This window comes from Colias eurytheme, chromosome 6, assembly GCF_061535395.1.
Source record: "Colias eurytheme isolate Ceu_HAF_F1 chromosome 6, ilColEury1 Martin Lab GWU primary, whole genome shotgun sequence".
Classification (NCBI taxonomy): domain Eukaryota; kingdom Metazoa; phylum Arthropoda; class Insecta; order Lepidoptera; family Pieridae; genus Colias; species Colias eurytheme.
This window is the reverse complement of record NC_142985.1, coordinates 11,399,062-11,416,761: the sequence shown is the minus strand read 5'-3', so window position 1 is coordinate 11,416,761 and position 17,700 is coordinate 11,399,062. Positions and strand designations below refer to the sequence as shown.

General features: G+C 32.2%; 1 protein-coding gene across 1 annotated transcript in view; it reads left to right on the top strand.

The window, feature by feature from the left end:
• The window catches only part of krz (beta-arrestin protein kurtz), a 102,454-nt gene that overhangs the window by 39,057 nt on the left and 45,697 nt on the right, over window positions 1-17,700 (top strand). Inside the window, exon 2 of the mRNA XM_090103213.1 lies at window positions 13,006-13,065. The gene's annotated coding sequence lies outside the window, so the exon portion shown is untranslated. The remainder of the gene's footprint in view (window positions 1-13,005; window positions 13,066-17,700) is intronic.

Below are 17,700 nucleotides of genomic sequence, written 5' to 3'. Positions count from 1 at the left end.
TAACGTGTTTTAAACTGAGTTCATTTATTTCTACTGTTTATCTTTGAACACATTACAAAATGAATGATTTTCCTGCGACTGAAGTTACCAGAGCTATGACTGATATGGGTCATACCTTCCGTTCAAAGAATACAGTGTTAGTTGTGTCGATATCTATGGTAATCGAATAAAATAAAATAAAAATTTTAGGATTTACCGATAGCCCATAAAAAAGAAGTAGGGTAGTGTCCTACCATACTTTTCCGGTGTGACCACCCGCCATACCGACGTGAATGCGTTGATTTAAAAAATAAACAATTCAACCATTTGTACCAGGCTAATTTTTGCACAGGTAATCATCGTCCAGTGGCCATGTACGAAAATCGCCATGCCATACTTTTCAGACAGTTCCAAATGGTCGCCATACCGCCAAAAATCAGCAATTTTTTTTGCTAAACGATTTGTACCACCTTTAATTTTATTAAAGTGAAACTTTTATTACATCGTCTCAAACTTTTTGGTCTGTGTAGCGCATGTCGCGTGTATCGCGGCTGCCGAGTAGGTATACCTACTCGGCAGCCGACCGTCACGCGACATGCGCTACACAAAGCAGTGTTCGGAACCGTTCGAACAGTTTCACTTTTACCGTGGTTTCATAAAACCACACAACATTTATTTTCAACAGCTCCTGAATGATCATAAACAGAAGTGTGATAATGCCATACCTATGGGAGGAGGCGAATTTGTATAATAAAGTTTTTCATTGTAAGATTTTATTCGGATTTTGAACGGTTTGTAGCAGTATGGCACAAATTTTTAACCGACTAATACTTTATTAAAGTACATATGTATTAAATAAAAATAACTACGTTAAAAAAAAGTCGGTGCCAACAAAGTGCCAAGCACTAAGCACTTAGTATTAAGCCCGTGCACCGACATCAAACCTATATTTAATAAATAGCACATATAATTAATAATATGTAGTAATTAATAATATCAAATCTCTTTTATTTTTTATTTTTAACGTAGTTATTTTTTCCTCTATTAAAAGTAAGGCAAATATAGTAATGGTCACATTGCGTCACATACTTTCCAAATAGATATTTGCCATAAATGCCATACTGGTACGAATCGTCAATTTTTTTTACGTCTTGGCTTAAATCTCACAATCGTCCGCCCCATGTTTTTTGTAATCTGGGATAACTTTTTGTAGGTAGAATTGTATACAAACAAACAAAATATACCTAATGATCCCATACTATAACAATTAACAAGTATTTTACGTATAGACCGGGATCCCTCGCCCTTTTTCGTAAGTGATTACTAACAAGCTAAATTTTCGTCAGTAGCTTCATTTTGACGAGACGCCCAACATTAGCTAGTACAAAAATTTCGTAAGTGGTAGCTAACAGGGGTAATGAGAACATAATTTGTTGATTTAGTGGTTATCAAAAATTCATTACTAACTGGTTTTTTTATTTATAATTCTTATAATAATAATCTAAATTAGCCGAAAAAATATTTGTCCTACAAAATGCTAGGTTTGATCAACGAGGTCCCATTTTTGCAACATGTACTATTTACGAGGTCATGAAAAATTATTACTAACCAGCTGATTTTTTTTTTGTTGGTTAGTTAATAATTATATAATTTAACGCCCACATTGTCCTACACATTACGTGGAACGTTTTTCTAGTCCGACACTCTTAGGTTGTAGTACAAATACTAGATGTAAAAATAATTAGTATCAAGTTGAAACTTCGTGAGTAGCTTCGTTTCAATGAGACGCCCAAGAATTTCCTTTACGAAAATGCTCGATTGTGGTAGCTAACAGGGGTAATGAGGACATAATTTGTTGATTTAGTGGTTATCAAAAATTTATTACTAACTGGTTTTTTAATTTATAATTCTTATAATAATAATCTAAAGTAGCCGAAAAAATATTTGTCCTACAAAATGCTAGGTTTGATCAACGAGGTCCCATTTTTGCAACATGTACTATTTACGAGGTCATGAAAAATTATTACTAACCAGCTGATTTTTTTTTTTGTTGGTTAGTTAATAATTATATAATTTAACGCCCACATTGTCCTACAAATTGCATGGTATATTTTGCTGATCCTCCAATGGAATTTGAAATTCATAACAATAAAAATCTATTCATTCTGTACATTTTTCTATTGGAGTTTAGTTATATTAGTACGCATGCGCGCGATGCTGCGTACTGTGTTTAGTTACTCCATGCTGAAGCCGACTATAACCGTGCTGTTTTTTTCTGTTGACCACGTGTTGGACGCTCTGAAACATCGACCACACAACCACTAGACGCCTAATGTTAGCTTGTATGTACTAAGTTCAATCTGTCAACAACTTGAGGTATGGTGAAGCGGGGCGCTGCATTCTCATTGGCTAATTCAAGGTCACCAAATGTCCTAGAGATGAGACATAGTAAATTTGTATATCGATATCTTTATCGATATATTTTGTATTCACATACTTTATCGATATAGGTATTTTGTATACACATACTTTATCATTGGAAATTGAATACGATGTTAATACATATTAATAAAAATAAGGCCAGCGTGAGTCGGACTCGCGACACTGAGGGTTCCGTACAAACAGGCTAAAGAACAACAAATCTGCAAAAAATCGGTCACCCATCTAAATTATGCCCCTTGCTTAACCTCGATTTTCATTTTTAGTGTTATAGTATTCATATTATTTTATTACAAAAACTTAACATTTTATATTATAATATAACTATGTTATGCAACGTCATTCATGTCATTAATTATAGTATAAAATCGCGAACCTAAATAGTTTTCGATAATTATTATTATCGATACAATTTACAATCACAACTGGTATGTCACTAGTTACACGTGCCACAGTGATCATACAGTATTAACAACGTCAAATGAAATAGTTCGAATTATTGAAGAGTATGTATGTAGAGTGTACTCATTAAAAACCAAAAATGATATCAACAGAGGACGGTATGAACTATTTGAAAAAGGCTATAGATCAAAAGGTGGAAGTGAAAAAGTATTAAAAAAAAATATTATAGGATATGATCCTTCCAGTTTGCCACCAACAAAACAAGAATTGTTGCAACAAATTAAAAGAACGGTATTCATCAGCAATGTATGGTGTAATGCACACATGCGGTGCCCCACAGATAAAGTACCTGAAAATTATGGATGGACAATAATTGATGGTAAATACGAGTATTATTGGTTTGATGGTCCTCAAAGCCCATCCTTTGAAGAATTATCTTCTCAATTGCAAGGTACCCTATTAATATTATTGAAATTTGGTTTTTAATTTTTCGGCGACATTCATTAATTTTTTCATATTATTACAGATTTAGATACCACGGAAGATCAGAATGAAGAAGATACTGATGAAGATGAGGAGAGTGATGCCAGTAGTGAGGATGAATGTTTTTCTGATGAGTCAGATGAAAATTAATTACTTTTTTATATAAAAATATCTACTTTTTCATGTATGTTACATAATAAAGTTGATTTATTTCAATAAATATATTTTCACTTTACCTCATGTTGCACATAGGAAAAAGGAAAATTACGATTATTGTAGGACTACGGATGCATACCAGTTTTTTTGTAGGACATTGTTTTATTCGGATAAAAAACACACTAATGTATCACGTGATACTTTTGTCCTACAGTTACTAATAAAAAAAATGGTCCTGTGGTATGGACAACTTAGGAGTCTAGGACTAGAAAAACGTTCCACGTAATGTGTAGGACAATGTGGGCGTTAAATTATATAATTATTAACTAACCAACAAAAAAAAAATCAGCTGGTTAGTAATAATTTTTCATGACCTCGTAAATAGTACATGTTGCAAAAATGGGACCTCGTTGATCAAACCTAGCATTTTGTAGGACAAATATTTTTTCGGCTAATTTAGATTATTATTATAAGAATTATAAATAAAAAAACCAGTTAGTAATGAATTTTTGATAACCACTAAATCAACAAATTATGTTCTCATTACCCCTGTTAGCTACCACTTACGAAATTTTTGTACTAGCTAATGTTGGGCGTCTCGTCAAAATGAAGCTACTGACGAAAATTTAGCTTGTTAGTAATCACTTACGAAAAAGGGCGAGGGATCCCGGTCTAGTATTGTACAGTCGTATTTTTGAAACGTGTCGAATAAATAAGTTTTTTAAGCACTTTTCCCCCTACTAGAAGTATAATAATGGACACATTTTATCTAATACTTTCCAAAAATCCAAATGCAATACTGGTATAAATCGTTTAGCGAAAAAAAACATTCTGATTTTCGGCGGTATGGCGACCATTTGGAACTGTCTGAAAAGTATGGCATGGCGATTTTCGTTCGATTTTCGATTGCGATTTTCGATATTCGCTACTGGACGATGATTACCTGTGCAAAAATTAGCCTGGTACAAATGGTTAATTTTTTTTTAAATCAACGCATTCACGTCGGTATTGTGGTCTCTAAATCACACCGGAAAAGTATGGCATGACACTACCGCCTACTTCTTTTTTATGGGCTATCGGTAAATCCTAAAACTAATGTGTTACAAATCGACTTCCGTAATTTATCCGATGAGTTCGACTTAAGCCCATGCGACTAGTCTGCCGGTACCACTGTTCTGACCATCATTTTTCTTTTTGTCATTGCGTACTAAGACCACTGTAGAACCGCCATCCTGTTACAAATGACCCAAAATTTTGTGTCAGTATCTCCCGGCTTTGGATTGTTTTGGACCCTAGAACAGCAATTAATCTTTTTTAAAAAATATTCAAGGCACAGGGAAAGTCTGGTTACTGTTTTATAGGTATGTGTTTTCTGATAATATTTTACTGTCAAAAATTATCAACACTGGATATTATTCAATGACGCCTTTCAAAAACAAAACTAATTTACAAACAGATTTTTATATCTTTACATACCTATTTTTAACTTTCATTTCATGAACTGCTCATGTAAATACCCATTACAATCTGGTTTAATTTAACAAAACATTCAATTCGGTGAATTTTTAGCGTTATTTTGCAAAAAAAACCGCACGTACAGTCCCCCGTCCGAGTCGAACTGACACCGTCAAATTTCGTCGAAAATATGCAATAGAGATGAGGTTTTATGTGGGTTTTATTATAAATTCGAGTTTTTTCTTGATAATTTAACGATAATAATGAAAATTGAAAAAACAATCAATACAAATTGTTACAAATATCATAACATATTTTTTGGTATAAATTTCATGTATAAATATGTAGCCGTTTTCCTAACAAAATGCGTTTTATGTTCAAAAAGGGGTTGATTTGTATGTATTTTTTTTATGTTTAGGCCGTTCTAAAATGAAAAGTAAACAATACACTTTGTTTATTATATCCTTGAGTATCACATATATTTTTTTTAACACAATCGTACCAACAGTTTCCTCAACAAAATTCAATATGTATAAGGTGTTTTTCGGTTTTGACCATAGTAATCCCCTTAAGAAAAAACACTATTTTTAACATTCATGATATTTTTGGTGTCATTTTTGTTATTTAAACTAGTTAAAAAACAGTTTAAAAAAGTTCTGTCTTGGACGTCCGTGTGTCTGTATGTGCGGATCCTTTTTCTTGTTAACACGATAGCGACCGAAATACTTTACTAACCGAGTCTTTTTTTTTCTCTTACGCTTGAGTATGCTCAGGAATAGAACCCTTTCATTTTTCAGGGTCTGATTCGATGTGGTTTAATTGTTATTAAATAAACAAAAATAATAATTAATAAATATTAAAAAAAAAAATAATGAGGCGTGCACTTTTGGATTTTCCAAATTATTTTCTTTTACGCTTGCTTTATGAAGATTTAAATTTCATTATGAAAGTTTGTACGATAATGTAGAGATAATGCTTCCATTAAAACTTCGTGAGTTTATTTTAGAAGTTGATGCAGCTTGCATTTAGCAGGCATAAGGCAGGAATGCAAGTTGGGAAATTTTGGATGGTGCTGCTATGTATGAAAATGTTTACGTCGCTACTGTATAAATGTGGGGTAAAATAATTTGGATACTTTTACATGTAGATGTTTATTTTTTAGGTTTTCTTCTCGGGAGAAACAGCTCGTAAATTGAGCTTTACTTATCTATCTGTAAGTTTACATATTTTAGATGTATGTGTACCTAGATAACTAAAACAAATCACGGTAAAATATCTTATTTGGAACGGTATCCGTAGGTAGTTGAACATGTGATTTGCACAATTCAGCAGAATTTGTAAAAAATATACGGACATTTTTTTACGTCTATAAGACTTCTCGAAAAATGTTGATTATGTTTTGGGAACGAGATCGATCAATGTCAATATTGTTAAAGATACATAATGTTGTGTTGGTCTTCCTTTTCATTGTTGTTGCAAAAATTGTACGGTTCATCAACCAGCCTTCAATAATAAATAATAAGGATATGGGTAGGAATAAAATAACACGGAAAAAATAATATGGATTGATGTAGGGTCGCGCATTTATCAACATATTTTTGATAAAAGTTTAGTAGATATAGTTTCGATCGTTAGATATATAATCGCGTAGATAACTTTCGTTAGGTACCTATAGGTAATATGGTTTGTATCGCAGACAAGTAAGGATCATATTTTATAGAAATATAAATGATTGATATTTATTACGAAGTAATATCACGTCGTTGAATATATCTTATCGTTTAAACATCGTATTGAAAATTATATTTTAAGCTATTGCATAGCTTCTATCGCGGGCCTTGAGCGCGGGGACCGAATCCAGAAATTCCGTAACGAAAAAACCTCACGCTCCCCACTCCGACGGGCACGGAGGTGTGGCTTGAAGGCATAGCATGCAATAGCTGTACCGCGGCAGTCCCCGAGTGCCACACGTCTTTTTTATCTCTATTCGACTGATGTGTCGTTTTGTTAACAAGAAGGTATAAGAACTGAGAGTTTTTCTGGTCGCATTTTTTTCATTAAATAAAGAATTTGACAGATATTTGAAAATATATATATATATATATATATATATATATATATATATATATATATATATATATATATATATATATATATGTGTGTATATATATCATCATAGCTGTGATCATTTTAGATGTACCTACCTATGTGATAAATTCGTAATTTTTTTTATGTGCAGCGTTTCTGATATATGTAACGTATTTCATTATTAACATACATAAAATATACCGCAGGAAACTCGTTGCTAAACCATCCGTATGAAAGGTAAATGACGCAGCACTGGTAGTATCGGTTTTCCTCCATGTACTGACGTAATTGAAATGAAATTACAGAAACGAGAGACGCATCCCGCACACAACCCTCGGGGTGAAGAACAACGTGGAAATCCAATCTTGACATTATCTTGAGCTGAGATTGATTCCCAGATTCTTTTCGAGTACCTATATTGCTAGTTCGAAGGTCTCGTTTGTTTATTTCTAACTTGTTGATCTGCTTTTGTTTGAATGTAAAATTGGTGGGTTTTTTTTATTATTTACTTTCCTAATCTTAGAGGAGTTCACATCGTTGTCGCTATTTACTGCATAGAGATACAGATATTTAATGTTTACAATTTATGTTGCATTATATATTTGTTATGAATGTTACAAATTATATGGATAACTGAAACATTCATTGCTAGTATATTATGAAGATGTTATGCCTTGTATGCAGATTGTAGATACCTAATATTAATGATGTTAATTGTGTTATTAATTTTCGCATTTTATTAATCTGAAGTAATAATATATAGGTCAATAGCGTGAACATAATCGTACCGTTATGTAAGTATTATTAAATCGCTGCTACGTAAAATTATACAAAGGGCGTATATGTAATTTAATTTTTTTTCACGTTTCAATCAGCATAATTGCTTAGGAAAACGCGCCTAAATGTGAAAACAACGACAAATTGGATTTACTTTCGCTGCCTGTATGGAAGCTTCGGGATAGGGGTTTTATTTAATTGTACCTATCGATATAAATCTAATCTAAATGAATATTAATGATTCTAGATAGCGCAGGATTTTGTTGTATAGAGAATTGTACTAAAGTTTTTAGGCCAGTCTCGGCCTTAATATATAAATTGAGGTTCACATAGACGGTTACAAAACTTCTATATCCAACCAAAGCCTTATCTACCGTTGTTTTTGCGTAACTAGATAATACATTAAATGCATAAAAAAGTTATATTAATATATCTGCCTAAGTATTAAACAACTTTTTACTTTTTTTTTGTCGAACCATGAACCATTCCTGTAAACAATTTTAGAATGTCTCTATTTAATGGAAAATGCAGAAGTAAAATCCTTATATTTCGCTATGTCACATGACATAAACATCATAGAGGTCTTTCTTCATGTAAGAGCCCTTGGGAATACTCCTCGGCTCTTACATTAAAATAAATTGAACGTACATTTGGATTATTGAAATGTGTGCGTGAATTTAATAATATTCCCGTGTGTGTAAAATGATGGATTGGGTATATTTTGGTTACCTATTGCACGCCTCATAAGCGAAGCGTTGAGGTGGGTACTACTGTCACTTCGCGCAAAACATCTGATTTTTCAAACTTAAAATGTCTTTATGTATCATACATTGCACTTGTAAGATAATACATACACACACATATTAAGAAAAAACACTATTTTTAACGTTCATGATATTTTTGATGTCATTTTTGTTATTTAAACTAGTTAAAAAACAGTTTAAAAAAGTTCTGTCTTGGACGTCCGTGTGTCTGTATGTGCGGATCCTTTTTCTTGTTAACACGATAGCGACCGAAATACTTTACTAATCGAGTCTTTTTTTTTCTCTTACGCTTGAGTATGCTCAGGAATAGAACCCTTTCATTTTTCAGGGTCTGATTCGATGTGGTTTAATTGTTATTAAATAAACAAAAATAATAATTAATAAATATTTATTAAAAAAAATGAGGCGTGCACTTTTGGATTTTCCAAATTATTTTAATATATTTAGTGGTTTCTCATTATCAATATGAAAATGAGTTTGAAGGTCAATTTTCCTATATTGTAGTGTGTAACTGTGAAATGCCTTTTTTTCATGATAAGGTGTGTATAATCTATGGAAGAAATTCTTCACAACTGTCGAACTATAACTGGATTGGACGCCTAGCCGATATTTGTTATTTAAAATAAATTTAGTATATAAGAAAAATATCTACAAATAGTCATCTTACCTAGTTAATGCTTGTGCATTTCAAACTAATTGTGCGTTCAAGAATGTATCATTAACGGCGACATTTGATGATCTCAAAGTTCCGAATTCAAATTAACTTGACATGGAACGTCATCTATGACAGGGTTTATTTTTTAATCTGTTGAACACGATAACTGTGTATTTCCCGCGCTCTGGATAGCGACTAATTGGTCACGTGTGTTACAGGTTATCCGATTATTCGCTCGATTGCATAGGTCACGTCAGTTGATACTGCAATCTGTATCGCGTAATGGACATAATTTGGAGTGTAAATTTCAGTACTGTTTGTTCCGATAAGAACGGATTTTGGCGCTCTAAATGACAGCTCTATAGTCTGTAGTCTATGACATGTTTTGACAGATGAGTACGTAATGATGATACATATTTTTGCAGATGAAATAATATGTATTTGTGATTTAATATTTAATGAATGGTTCATTGTTAGATTTTTCATGTTTAACGATAAATTGCATCAGAAACGTTTGAAAACACGGAACTAAATGAATCGTATACTAAATGGAACTGGACCTTGTTTAAACTCCCGCTTGCGTCACAGCGTTGTGTATCTCACAATTCGTCGTAAATCATTAGTATTAAATCATTACAACAATAATTTTCCTTGCAACACACATGTTTTATAAACCAGTTCTCACATCAAACATAGAACGAAACTTAAATATTTGTAGACATAATATGTTGGTCCTATTTCTGCACATGGAGTTCGTCAAAGAAGCAAAACAAAATGCGTAGTGATTTTAAATATTTGAATTTTTAATTCAAACTTAAAAATATTTTACATAACATTTTTTTTTCGTATTTATGGAATTCCGTGATTAAAACTTTTCAATAAGCACGGTTTTCGACGCTATAGCAATGCTTATTTTAATACTTAGGTATTCATATTTGTTGAATTTTTCATATATTTATTTTTTCATCGAAATTATGTTTATATTTACCCAGACATTGGTAAAATACAGATTGTTTGTTTAGGTCTCAATCACACGCTCCATTTAAAGGTTAGCTTGGAAAACATGAATGAGTTTTCTATTTTTTTTATTTCTGCGAATAGTATAGTATAGTAATAGTATCGTAAGTACTCATAACGGCAGGCGTAGTTCTTGTATATAAAACCCTCTCAATTTTGAGTGCTAAAATCGATCGAGAAGGGTCATAGAGCCTGAAAGGGAATAAAACACCATACAAAAGGGTCCCTCAATAAAAATGGATTTAAATCTGAACTCTGCAGCAAATGTAACTACTTAATTATGCTAAATCGCTCAAAATTTGTGCGATGCATTTAGATATACATATTTGGTATATACCTAGTCACTTTGATGGTAAGTATTATTCTTATGAAATTGGATTTATAGCTTACACATTTTTAACATCATTTGGAACCATACCATCTACTAGTATAGAAGTATGGTACTATCTTATTATCTATTCCTGCAATAGAAGAATCCTTTCTAAGAAACCTCTCCACCTTATTAGTACTACGCAATCAACGCTAAGTTCAAACATGAACTTCCTTGTACGAGATATGATCCGCGATATCCGGTCCCGTGACGCACTCGACGCATTATCAGATTATCGTCATTCGATGACGCGTATTTGATAGTTATCGGTCTATGGATTGAGATAACGTCTCGAGAACTAAGGTAGGTATGTGCATATTGGAATGGAGTGATTTAAAATTATTGTTGTATTAATATTTTGAAACTTCTTAAGTTTAGTTGAGAGTAAAATTTCAAGGTTTCGATACCGTCACGTCATGGATTAAGACGATTATCTTTGAATTTTACCAAAGAAGTTTTATTTCTGACACGTGGGCTTGGCATACACGCTCTTGTTTTTTTTAATTTTGTATAAATTTTTGAAACAGGATCGCATTGATATTTTTATCGGTAAACTAGCGGTCCGCCCCGGCTTCGCTCGTGGTACATATTATTTCGCAATAAAAGGTAGCCTATGTTCTTTCTCAGGGTCTAAAGATTATCTGTGCCAAATTTCATCAAAATCGGTCCAGTAGTTTATGCGTGAAAACCATACATACATACATACAAACCTTTCCTCTTTATAATATCAGTATAGATTAACAAGAGCATAGATCGTGCCTACCAACTCCAAAAACCTTCATGACGGAAAGAAATAGCACCAATAATTTCTTTGATTGTCTTTTCTCTCCCTAGACTCATTAAAATATCATCTAGTGCTAAAATGAATTTTATCTTGGCTATATATATATATACAGTATTAAATGAAAATTTGATTTCAACCCTTCGAGATTAAAGCAATTAATGTAAAGTATGAAATAGGGATGCTGGAACAACGGAGATCTAAAGATTGTGCTTAATTACGAAATCTCATTATCCTAACGAGACGAGTTATTAAACACGAGATTTAGAAAGATTATCCTGTAATGAATGCCCTAAATTTAAATGAAATTATTTTGACAACCTAGTGGTACCAGAGATGCAAATTGCAAAGTTAGACTTCGCTTTTTTATTTATTTATTTAAATTAAATACACACAACAGGTCACGATCTTGCCGGACCCATAGGCGACATATCAATTTCGGGAGCAGATCGCAACCCAACAAAATGTGTACAATTACTACTATAATGAGATACAGCTTACAGTTATTTAAAGCGTGTTACAATAAAATCATAATTAAAAATTTTGATCCCCACTAGTGATAAAAATGTATGTATAAAATATTGTATTTAATAACTTAGTTATGTAGCAGATAGTGCCACGTAAAATGTCCAGGAATATTTTATTATATACGTATTATGTTTTATGAAACATTCACTTCCAAAAGCAATATCTCCTACAAGTTCTTTTTCTAATATGTCGTTTACATACTCCATATTAACTATGCACGGAATAACAATCGCATAGTTAGGCAGTAATAGATTCTATATCAGAATCAGAGATAAAGTCTAATAATCTCTAGATGTTACATTTTATTACCAATATTATTTCCTATGTGTCGTCTTGGAGAAATAGGTCAAACTTGATCTACGAAGTTTCATAGCCTTTATGGAGCGCGTGATAAATCCTATATAGTAGTTTTTACGAAACATTACTTATGAGTGAATAAAGAAACTGGTATCCAGTTACTTTTATATAAGAATTTATTTTACTCTTTAAAAAATGTTACAAATTTTACATATCAAAATACGTATATAAAGTTACAGGTTTAAGTCTTCCCGACGTTAATACCTATATTACTTACAGCAAGCGCGAATGTGCAAACTGAATGAATAAATCATGTTTAAGTCAGCAGTTAATTTTTCATCTCTTCGTGTATGTATAGTTCTCACTTCTTTAAGTTCTCACTTCTTTCTCTAAGCTTTCTTAGCATTAAAAGATTTTATATATGGTGCAAAATATATAAAAAATTCGAAAGGTCTTATATACCTACTATAATCAGAATCGCAACCCAACTCAAATTACTGGCAGGACTGGGCAGGATTACCGAATTGGCCCAAGACCCAATTATATGCTTTGGTTACCATTAGCGACTGCTTAAACGATATCATTAATTAATTAGCAAATGTTTCTTCGTTTTTATTCTATAGTTTTTTTGGAAATGACCAGACCATTTTCTGTCTGCTTTGTCGGGATTTAAGAAAAAATACATTCTGTAAGATATGTATTTTCTTTTCAATCAGGAATAATTGTGCGCCTTCCTGGTATAAGAATTTTCGAAATCAGCAATTTTTTTTTTACAAATATACAACAATTAAATATGTTTTTCCTTTGTTACCAGGTGAATGCAGTGCCTGATCGCACATCAAGTAGACCGCGCCGCCTAGCCGCCAATTAACAAGTATGTTGACAATATTTTGTTCATAAGTGATGATGATTGTTCCTTTCACTCCTCGAGAAGCATAGGGCCTCAGTAAACTTTTTTCCAGTCACGTCGATTTTGGGCTTTTGCTTTGGCTTCTTGCCACGACAGGCCGGTTTTATTTAGTTCAGCAACCACGGATCTCTTCCACGATGCAGGGGGACGACCTTTTCAATAGTTCATAAGTACAACATAGTTAAGTAAAAGTAAAAAAAACACGAGTCTCAGTCATCTCCATGAATACAAATAGTAAATAAACAGACTTCATAAAAGAAAGAAACCACGTGGCAATGAAACTATTTTTGTTGAAGGAATATCCTAAAATAAAATCCCGTTAACACAGCCGCATTGCACACTGATATAGTCCACCCGATGACCTTTTGTAGCATTCCACAACAGAGTTCCATAAAGCCCGTACATAATGGGAAAGTAAAATAACCTGTTGCGTATCGTTGTATCATCTATCTTTTGAAAATATTCTCGCAATACTTTGTAAAGTAAACTTTATGGCTACGGAAATAGGTTTCAGTTTTGCAGGTACATATCTCGATATTTTCATTCATGCCTGTTAGGTTAGTTTGGCCTTTGTGTGATTAATATTGATTCAATAACAGCTGTTGTGTTGAGATGTTATGAAATGTTTTTTCCGTAATAATTGTTTGATAGATGTTTGTAGTTAAAACGTAGATAGCAATTAAAGTTGTTAATACATTGAAGAAATAAAATGAAAAAAGAATGGTTTGTTTCGTAAGTTAATAAAGATGATCCGTGCAGGTTATTATCAGTAGGACATTGTTTCTCTTCTTTAGGTTCAAGAGGTAAATGAGTTTGTCGATATAACGATACAATCTTCTTGTATAATAAGAAATGCAATAAGTATAAAAAAACGTTTGAATATTTTATATTACCCACTATATAATAATTATAAACATAATATATGTATTATTAAATTTTAAGGGAAAACAAAACTTGCTGACAATTTGTTCAGACTATTTTAAGGTCTATAATATGTACATTATGTATACCATACGATATTTAAGTTAATTACTTTTTCATATCTCGTTTAAACTAAAATGTAATTTCCTTAAGAAATAATCCCACATAATTCAAGTTTTCTTTGTCACAGTTGAGAAACATTAATTTTAATCTTGGATGAAAGTGGAGAAGGCTGTAGTAAGTTACTATAAATTTTAATATATTTTACCCGTTTGTTGATTTTCTTTGAATAGACATCTAAAAGTCTAGATAAAAACCTTATAATAATAACGATATTTTAATAATAATTTGGAAAATCCAAAAGTGCACGCCTCATAATTTTTTTTTAATAAATATTTATTAATTATTATTTTTGTTTATTTAATAACAATTAAACCACATCGAATCAGACCCTGAAAAATGAAAGGGTTCTATTCCTGAGCATACTCAAGCGTAAGAGAAATAAAAAGACTCGATTAGTAAAGTATTTCGGTCGCTATCGTGTTAACAAGAAAAAGGATCCGCACATACAGACACACGGACGTCCAAGACAGAACTTTTTTAAACTGTTTTTTAACTAGTTTAAATAACAAAAATGACATCAAAAATATCATGAACGTTAAAAATAGTGTTTTTTCTTAATATGTGTGTGTATGTATTATCTTACAAGTGCAATGTATGATACATAAAGACATTTTAAGTTTGAAAAATCAGATGTTTTGCGCGAAGTGACAGTAGTACCCACCTCAACGCTTCGCTTATGAGGCGTGCAATAGGGGCAAAGTTAAATTTAAGCCTTTTTTGGGTAACCCAGACTGTTGTTAAATTCCTAGAAATCATAATTAATCTTTATATATAAAAATGAATCGCAAAATGTGTTGGTAAGCGCATAACTCGAGAACGGCTGAGCCGAATTCGATAATTCTTTTTTTATTATATTCCTTGAAGTACGAGGATGGTTTTTATGTAGAGAAAACGTAAATATGTACCACGGGCGAAGCCGGGGCGGACCGCTAGTACATAATAATATTAACAATTTTTGTACGCAAAAACAAAATCTATTAGCTTTAGTCTCGATCAAAGTCACAAAATGAATAATTATGCTTTTAATTTATGTTGTTTTGTAATTTTCAAGAAACTTTTTCTATTCTTTTTAATACACGAGTTAGATTACAACCCACAAACAATATTCGTCTAAATGTCCTCTAATACTAATATCGAGCAAGGTTTAACTCAACCAAAGAACAAAGGTCACGAATCCCAAGGGATTGGGAACTTTTCAAACATCCCCTGTTTACTTCATCTCGGAGATTCGCTGAAGCCTCGTATTTACATTACTGGGAACTGGAATCTAATATTCTTACCAAATTACGTTTATTATATAAGTTAAAATCGTGCTGTGTTTTTAAGACAGTGCTACGAATATGAACATCACTCATCATCAACTGATTTTGATGCGGTTTTTTAAATAGATAGGCTGATTCTCGAGGAAGGTCTACCTAAGTGTATAATTTATTAGGTTTTAGACAAAGCGGGCGAAGCCACGGACGGTTTTTTAACATTTCTGTTTACTGATTATTTTTCATAACCGGACCCGTAGTTCCTGAGATTAGCGCATTCAACCAAATAAACTCTTCAGCTATATTATTTATAGATAAAGCATTAAATATCTGTGGGATAATGTAATTAGCAACGACACCAACTACGGTTAATGAACGCAACTCTATAGCGACATTGTACTCTGTTTACAGAACACCCCTCGGGACTGTTTGAAGATGTATTACGTCTATTATTGCTCCATTCACTAATGTATTAGATAATGCTACGGATTAATGAACTTTAAAATAAATCAATACCTTGCCTGAATGATGAGCATGAATATTCATATCTAAAATTTGCCCTTCTTATAATCCGGCACCCTTATTATAATTAGACTTATTAATTATAATTGGTATGTTAATTAATGTATTATGGAATTTGTAAATAAATATATTAAATAACTGGAGGGATACTAAAGGAACGATTTATAAGGAATATCTTAATTGTAAAACACAACATAGCACGAATAAAAATCAAGTGAAAGCCAAACTTTTCATATTGATTTGTCGAGTTAAAAAATATGCTCTATTAATTGTGATTTTCATACTGTATATAACATTTAAATTATATTGGTTCACAATACAAGTGATCCTTTATGATATGGTTATATCTCGATAAGCCAATTAACTAACTTCAATTGTCTGATTGACCCCCACGTACTTATTGATGATCCCACGACCTATTATTGAACAATTATTTAATTAACAGTTTATTGTTATAATTGACTAAAATTAATGTTACAGCAGATAGATATATTATTTTCAGACTAAGTAATTATTTTGTGAGTGACGTGGTATATTTGTAAAAAGAGGTATATCTATTTTACCATCATCCCAGTTTTTTTAAGTCATGTTACTTACAACTTACAAGTTAGGCTTTGTTGATTAAATAAATAAATACAATATTATAATTTTGATTATTTATTCTGAAGTTCATTCAAATAAGCTTATTTAACGATATTTACAAAATATATGCTGTAATATACATGGATTTTTACAGACTCATAAATCCACAGCTTTATCAAGTGTGCTTCACTTGTCGAGTCGACTCCAATGTTTATGATGAAAATACTTTAGTGATTTATGTTTACATATCTTTATGTGCTTGTGCTGGTTAAGCTTGTACCTAATATCGAACTTTTTCTGCTTTTATTTCCTATAATATACATAGATTATATGCTGTTGATAGAAGGTTTTAAAATGGTCAAAGCTAAGAGCTTTTGGACTGTAATGTGTGTAGACTTGAGGAGGACTTGTTTTTGTTACACGATGAATTATTAATATTATTAAAACATAAAAGTAATAAATTTATAGATTAATATTTAACAATTAAAACATACACCCATATTTAATAAAATAAGTAATACTGAGATCATAATTCATAACCCTTCTTTGTCGTAACCGGGTAAACATAACAAAGGCATACTTCCTCGATCTTGCGAGCATGTGAGCGACACACCGGAAGGTTTTATCCTATATTCGTTTATTAAAAACAAGTTTCGGGTGAGCACGTAAGATTGATCGCCAGGGAAGATTGATGCAAGGAAAATTGATCAGTTAAATATTTAAGACAATCTGTCCCATTCTCCCCGGGGTGAACGATACCATAATTTTTCAGATGCGATGAATATAATGTGTTTATTTATGCCATAGTCAATAAAGGAGGTGGTAGATCGCTTCGTGGTAAGCGCTACCACCCCCCATTTATATTTGTAGAGGCGTAAAATCATTTAGAGGTCCTAAATGGTATGGCATAATTCATGTGAACTAAAAGGAAAGGAATAGAATAAAGACTGGGATTGGTGAGGTAAAGGACACAGGCCTAAGTACCTAAACTAAAACTTATATCTAAAATTGTTAGTTTTCTTTATATCTAAATCTACCCTCAAAGTGGCCAACACAATAGCAACCTACAAAGCACTATAGCCCGCCTTTGTTCATTACTCGGTTATCAATATAATTACGCGACAGCAGAGATAGGCAATTTCCCGTTCCCGTAAAGACGAGTTTGCCTCATGCAGCGTCACGGCGAAGGAAATTC